The sequence below is a fragment of the Mirounga leonina genome, unplaced genomic scaffold, assembly GCF_011800145.1.
Source record: "Mirounga leonina isolate KUSES-001 unplaced genomic scaffold, KU_Mleo_1.0 Mir_200, whole genome shotgun sequence".
NCBI lineage: Eukaryota > Metazoa > Chordata > Mammalia > Carnivora > Phocidae > Mirounga > Mirounga leonina.
In genome coordinates, this window is record NW_023270503.1 from 29,675,347 (window position 1) to 29,681,965 (window position 6,619).

At 46.5% G+C, this 6,619-nt stretch overlaps 1 long non-coding RNA gene across 2 annotated transcripts in view; it reads right to left on the minus strand.

Moving 5' to 3' along the window:
* Positions 1–5,740, minus strand: part of LOC118024999 — an 18,774-nt gene extending 13,034 nt beyond the window's left edge. For both annotated transcript variants that reach the window (XR_004683239.1, XR_004683240.1), the window contains exons 1-2: positions 5,441–5,740; positions 3,768–3,966 (exon numbers count right to left, since the gene is read on the minus strand). This is a non-coding gene — a long non-coding RNA (uncharacterized LOC118024999). The remainder of the gene's footprint in view (positions 1–3,767; positions 3,967–5,440) is intronic.
* Between the last annotated feature and the right edge of the window lie 879 nt (positions 5,741–6,619).

Below are 6,619 nucleotides of genomic sequence, written 5' to 3' on the forward strand. Positions count from 1 at the left end.
TTTCTTTCTTTCTTTCTTTCTTTCTTTCTTTCTTTCTTTCTTTCTTTCTTTCTTTCTTTCTTTCTTTCTTTCTTCAAGCATTTATTGAGCACCTACGGCATGCTCTGGCACTGTTCTAGGTGCTGAGGTTACAGCAGTGAACAATTTGTTTTGCTTTCTTCCCCCAAAACATTTTACTAAGAAAAATTTCAAACATACAGAAAATTTAAAAGAATTTTATGTGAGTGCTCATTTACCAACTAGATTCTACAGTTAACACTTTGCTCTATTTGCTTAATCATGTATCCGTACATCTCTCTCCGTCCACCTGCCTATCCACCTGTCCTTCCATCTTTTTATTTTTTTGAATCATTTCAAAGAACGTTGTGGACATCAGTATCTTTTATCCGGAAACATTTCAGGATGTGTATAATTAACAAGAGTTCAGTATTTGTTTATCTTTTTTGGGGTAAAATTTATATATGAGAAATGCCCAGATCTTAATTATACATGAATCTCAAGGATGGGTGAATTTGGACAAATGCCCGCACCTGTATAACTCAAACCCCTATCAAGAGATAGTACATCATCATCACCCCAGAAAATCCCCCATGCTTCTTCCCAGTCCCTTCCTCCCCCTACCCAGGTAACCATTATTCTCATTTTTTTTTAACCAGAGATTAGTATTACCTATTCTAGGACTTCAAATAAGTCAAACTGTATCATACGTACTTTCATGTGTCTAGCTTTGTTCTCTCAGCACAATGGGAGATTCGTTCATGATGTTGCATGTATAGGTAATTAATTCTTCTCATTGCTAAGTAAATCCCTTTATGTTTTATAAAGGGATCCTATTATACCAGAAGAAATTATTTATTCTTCTGCTATAGTCATCAGAGCTGTTTCTAGTTTTCAGCCTTTATGAACATTCTTGTGGTCATATTTTTTTTTGTGGACATATGCTTTCATTATTCTTAGGTAGAAGTAGAATTGCTGAGATAGGTTTTGTTTTAAGAAACTCCCAGATCTTGGGGCACCTGGGTGGCTCAGTCGTTAAGCGTCTGCCTTCGGCTCAGGTCATGATCCCAGGGTCCTGGGATCGAACCCCGCATCGGGCTCCCCGCTTGGTGGGAAGCCTGCTTCTCCCTCTCCCACTCCCCCTGCTTGTGTTCCCTCTCTCACTGTGTCTCTCTGTCAAATAAATAAATAAAATCTTTAAAAAAACAAACAAACAAACAAAACTCCCAGATCTTTATCCAAAGTGGTTGTGCCATTTTACATTCCTTCCAGCAATGCGTGAGAGTTCTGATTATTCCAGTGCCAACGTCTGATGCTGTCAGTCTTTAATTTTTGCTATTTTAGTAGGTGTATGCTGGTGTCTCATTGTGGTTTTATATGCATTTTCTTAATGACTAATGATGTTAAGCACTGTTTCCTGTGCTTCTTGGCCATCTGTATATTTCCCTTTGTGAAGTTTTTATTCAAATCTTTCGTCTATTTTAAAAATTGAGTTCTCTATCTCTTTATTATTGAGTTGTAGGGGTTCTTTATATATTCCGTATACATGTCTTTCGTCAGATATATTTTGCAAATATTTTCTTTCAGTCTGAAGCTTGCTATCATTTTCTTAATGGTATATTTTGCTGAACAGAAGGTTTTTTTTTTTTGATGAAGTATAAGATATCAATCTTTTAAAAATAATTATTGTTTGGGGTGCCTGGGTGGCTCAGTTGGTTAAGCAACTGCCTTCGGCCCAGGTCATGATCCCGGGGTCCTGGGATCAAGCCCCTCATCGGGCTCCCTGCTTGGCAGGGAGTCTGATCTCCCTCTCCCTTTATCTGCTACTCCGCCTGCTTGTGCTCTCTCTCTCTGTCAAATAAATAAATAAATAAATCTTTTAAAAAATAGTTACTGTTGGGGCGCCTGGGTGGCTCAGTCGTTAAGCATCTGCCTTCGGCTCAGGTCATGATCCCAGGGTCCTGGGATCGAGCCCCGCATCAGGCTCCCTGCTCAGCGGGAAGCCTGCTTCTGCCTCTCCCACTCCCCCTGCTTGTGTTCCCTCTCTAGCTGTGTCTTTCTCTGTCAATTAAACAAAATCTTAAAAAAAAAAAAAGTTACTGTTTTCTGTGATCTATTTTAAGGTACCTTTGCCTACCGCTAAGTCTTAAAGATATTCTCCTACATTTTCTTGCAGAAGCTTTATGATTTTAGTTTTTGATTGAGACCTATCATTCATTTAAAATCAGTTTTTGTGAATGGTGTAAAGGAGGAGCTGAAGTTTATTTATTTATTTATTTTATACGGATAGCCGGTTCCAGCACCATTTGTTGAAAAAACTTTCCGCTTCCCATTGAAACTCTTTGGTCATTGTATAAAAAAAAATCAAATGACTGTTTAATTGTTGGTCTATTTCTGGGTTCTCTTTTCTATTCCATTGATCTATTTGTTTGTCATTGTGATCATGCCACAATGCTTCGATTGCTATAGCTTTATAATAAATCATAAAGTTAGGTAGGGTAAATTCTCTAATTTTGTTCTTTTTCAAGAAGCCTTGAATATTCCAGGTCCTTTGCATTTCCATAAAAATTTTCGGACATGTGGCTTTCTACAAAAGAATCTACTGGAATTATGATTGAAATTGGGTTGCATCTAAAGATCATTTTGGAGAGAACAGACATCTCAATATTGATGCTCGATATTGAGTCTTGCCAGTCCATGAACATATTTCTCCACTTCTTTAGGTCTTCTTGAACTTCGAATTTCTTTCAGCAATATTTTATAGTCCTCAGTGCACAGATCTTGCACATCTTTTGCGAAACTTATTCCAAAATATTTCATGGTTTTTTTTCATGCTGCTGTTAAATGAAATTTTTCAGATTTCATTTCTAGCAGCGGCAACAGCGCTGAAAGCCAGACAGTGACAGAAAGGACAGACCTTCAGGAGGTCCTAGGTGTGGGGAAACGGGGATGGGGTGGGGTGCCATTTGTTTGCAGGCAACTGCAGAGGGGCGGAGGGGGTGACAGACATGTGGCTTATGGGATGGGAGGGAGGGCTGATGCATGATACGGCAGGGAAGGCCAGCTTCCTTTCTCTCTCCGGTTCCTAAGCAAGGAAGCCTGTCCTCAAGCCCCTCCTAGGAGAGGCTGCTGCCAAAACTGGAGCCTTGGAAATGTGCTCCTGTGCCCCCTTCCCCAGCCCTCTGAGCTGCTGAACTGCCTCATCCACCAGCCCTCTGGGGGGGCCACTGCCACCCTGGCCTGGGAGGAGCCTCTGTGGACAGTTAAGCTGGCCCCAGGGGCACATTCTGCCTCTCTGTGAGAGGCCACACGGCCTCTGGTCCTCACTGGCTCAGCCTGTAGGGAGGTGATGGAAGCAGAAGCACCTGCGATTTACTTTGCTCAAAATATCACAGCCACACTCCTGGGCTGGCTGTCAGCTGTCCCCTACCTTCTGCCACCCTCAATGGTTTCTCCAGCCCCATTTCTTCACGGCACCCCACCCAGTTATAGAGTCAGCTGCCCACACCTCTCACAAGGGCCAAAACTTCCATGTCATGCTCTACGGAAAGATTCTCAAGAAGCAGAAACTGAACAAACCGAAACTCCTGGGTCCTGTCCCCATTCCATTAGGAAGGGTGTGCGAGGAAAGGGAGGGGACGAAGCCACGGGGGTGCCCCGTGGCTGGGCAAAAGGAATGTTGGGGGGCAGTGGCTGTGCCAAGGGGGGCTGTCACCCCTCTGTACTCCCCACGATGCCCCCGAAGCCCCTTCAAGGAAAGGTGTACCTACCATGCTTTACAACAATGCCAGTTGCTGTAACAATGAAGCCCCCAAATATATTGTGTTTCTTTCTCACTCGTGTACCAGTTCCCAGCAGCTCTTCCTGGATTGCGGGTGGCTTTCCTCCAATGCCGTGATTTAGAGACCAGGCTTTTTGCGTTTTGAGGCTCTACCATCCCCTGGTCTGACTGTCATCCTTGGCACCCATCTAATTGGAGGGGAGAGAAACCCCGTGGAAGGCATAAGTACTTGGCAAAAGCCTTGGTACAGAGGTGACGCCCTTTACTTTTGCTCACTTTCCATTGGCAAGGACCTGTCGTGGGGCAACAGTTGGATGCAAGGGAGCTTGGAAGATGTGGCCCCTGGCTCAGCAGCTCTTTCCCAGCGACAACTCGACACTGGCAAGAAGAGCTTGGATTTTGCCATCCCTGTCACGGAGCCCTGTGAGCTTGCTCTGTAAACTGTAGAGGGCTGTTTGGATGTGACAAGTCCCATCCCCAGCCTGGGTATCTCATGGTTTTCCTCTGTCTCCGAAGTTGCTTTCCACCTCACTCAGCCACCATGCCCTCCCCAGGTTCCCCTCCTTCCAGGCACTTACCTAAATCTGACCCTTCCAAGAAGCTTTTTAGGGATCTTAATATCCACACTGAGGTCTCCCATTCTCTGAGCAGGAGCAACGTGTGGGGCCAGATTTCCCCCTTCCTCATACACTCACAATGTTTGGACTTCTCTCAACCAAGGACTAAGGCTTTCTCCCCACAACTGACACCAAGGCTTCAGACACATGTGCCTTGGGAGAGAGAGCAAATTCTTTCATACTGAGGGTCCGTATAGATCCTTCTAGAAGGGAGGGAAAGAGGCAAGGGCACTCTGAGTTTAGGGCATGGACAGCTGTGGGCCTGATGTCTCGCTTTGCTGGTGTCTCAGCTAGATTTGTCAATCACATGTTGAGCATCTTCAACTTTTTCTAAGCAACTTGAGACTAATTAAATAACGTGTATTTGTTAGTGCTTACCATACGCCAGGCATTGCTAGGTACTTTTTATGAGCACTATCTGATTAATCTTCTCAACAGTCTAATGAGGCAGGGACTTTATTTTTTCCCCGTTCTGCAGACAAGAAAAGCAAGACTCAGAGAAATGAACTTTCCCAGGGTCACAGAGCTAATGGTTGGTGGAGGCTGGGTTTGAACCCACATATCCAACTTCAAAGTCTGCTAATTCCTCTGCGCCTCTGTGTCCCTTCTCCCTGGGAACCCCGTGTGGCAGAGGCACCCAGTGCTCACTGGATAGCTTTGTGCTCCTTCACATTTCCCGGCCTTCCTTGCAGTCGTGTGACCAACTCTGATTGGTGGGCTGTGAATGGAAGGGACACATGTCATTTCGGGAGCAAAGCATTTAAGTCCTGGTGTCCGACCCTCCTGTTCTCTCTTTCCCACTCGTGGTGATGACAGAGGCCATGGCTTGAAAGGGAGGAACCACTAGAAGGAAGCGGGCCATTGTAGAAAGAACAGCTGACCTGAAGAGCTGTGCGACCTGCAAGAGCTTCGTGTGGACGAGACATTCGCCTCTGTTGTGCTACAGCCCTGAGATCAGGAGGTTAACTTGTTACCGCAGCGCACCATGGCTGCTCCTGACTAATACACCAGAACAGGACACCCAACACAGCACCGTTGTACCCACCTGGCTACAGGCAGCAGAGTCCCTCAGACACTTTGTTTGGAGAGTTGCAGAGTAAGAATGAGGCCGAGGTGACGGCTCCGAGACAAGCCCCCAGAAGCAGATGGGAGAGCACCGAAGGTCTCCCTGATCCCCTGGGCAGCAGGGACTCCCTGGACCTGCCCTCTCATTCTGGGTCCTCCTCCACCCGGCATCAGGCTTCTCCCCGTTGCTGCTTTCCCAAGCTGCTTGTTTTTGGCACAGCCCCTCTGTCTCCACCCCCAACACAGCTTCCAGAAGCTAAGGCCCGGATACCACTGGCTCCTCTCCAGATGCTGGCCCGAGTGCCTGGAAGTCTCTCTGAGCCTCACATTGTCTTTGAGATGTATCCCTGTGGACGCAGAGCTCTTGCAATCTGGGCAATCACCGCTTTCTGGCCCCCGCTGGCTCTGGAGCCACTGGCTGGGTGTGGCAGGCAGGAAGCCCAGGGTAGGGCTGCCCATTGTCAGGTCAGGCCTGGGGAGAGGGTGTGGGTCTCGGGACCCTGGGCTGGCTCCTGCCTGGGCCTGGACAGCGAGAGTGTTCACTCCCCACCCAGGCAGTTCTCAAACACTCGTCCCAGAGCGTCTGTGTGGGGCTGGGGGAGCATAAAGGCAAGAGGCTGTGGCCCTTGCCTTCCAGGAGCTTCTATCCTGTAGGCTCAAGTAGGACATAGCTATAGAAAAACACAACACAGGGGAGTGTATGAGTCAGGGATTTTTCAGTTACAGGTAACTGGACATCTAGAGAGAAAAGGTTGTGTACGTCTCCCTTCTGAAAGTAATTCAGATTCAAATGCTATTTGCTGAAACACTATTTTTTTTTTCAAGATTTATTTATTTATTTTATTATTTTTTTAATTAAAGATTTTATTTATTTATTTGAGACAGAGAGAGAGTGTAAAAGAGAGAGCACGAGCAGAGGGTAGGGGAAGAGGGAGAGGGAGAAGCAGACTCCTCACTCAGGAGGGAGCCCAATGCAGGGCTCAATCCCAGGACCCTGGGATCATGACCTGAACTTAAGACAGATGCTTAACCGACTGAGCCTCCCAGGTGCCCTATTTATTTATTTGAGAGAGAGAGAGCAAGTGGGGAGGGGGGTGTGCAGAAAGAGAGAATATCCAAGCAGACTCCTGCTGAGCATGGAGCCCGACGCAGGGCTCGA